Raw genomic sequence first — 619 nt, forward strand, 5'->3', positions numbered from 1 at the left:
GTAGATGGAGCTCTAGCCTCCGAAATTGTGTTTAAGACTCGCTCTGGGAGGCACGAAGGCTCCCGTCGAGCGGCCAGAGGTGCAGGGCCCATAGGTCGGGCAGAGGATGCCATAATGCCCCGCTTGAGAGAGGAGATCCTGTCTCAGTGGAACAGGCCAAGGGGCCGCTATCAGTAGCTGAGTTAGCTCCGATAGCCACAGCTGGTTCATCCAAAGGGGGGAGAACCCTGTGTTCTTGTCCCCTCACTTGCCTGATTACCTGTGGGATCAGAGCGGTCGGGGGAAAAGCATAGAGAAGGAGGTTGGGCCAATCGTGGGCCAACGCGTCCCTGGTCTTTGAGAAATAGATTGGGCAGTGAGAGTTGTCTTCTGAGGCGAAGAGGTCCACCTCGGCCTCGCTGAAGATCTCCCAGATCCTCTGAACCGTCTGCGGATGGAGCGTCCACTCCCCTGAGGGGACATTGCTCCTTGATAACATGTCCGCTCCCTGGTTCAATTTGCCCGGTATATGCGCTGCTCTCAGCGAGCGCAGGTTGGGTTGAGCCCATTCTAAGAAGCGCTCTACCAGAGTGAAGAGACGCTTCGAGGAGAGGCCTCCCTGGCGATTTATGTAGGACAC

The sequence above is a fragment of the Sinocyclocheilus rhinocerous genome, unplaced genomic scaffold (assembly GCF_001515625.1).
Source record: "Sinocyclocheilus rhinocerous isolate Xijiao unplaced genomic scaffold, SAMN03320098_v1.1 scaffold453, whole genome shotgun sequence".
Classification (NCBI taxonomy): Eukaryota; Metazoa; Chordata; class Actinopteri; order Cypriniformes; family Cyprinidae; genus Sinocyclocheilus; species Sinocyclocheilus rhinocerous.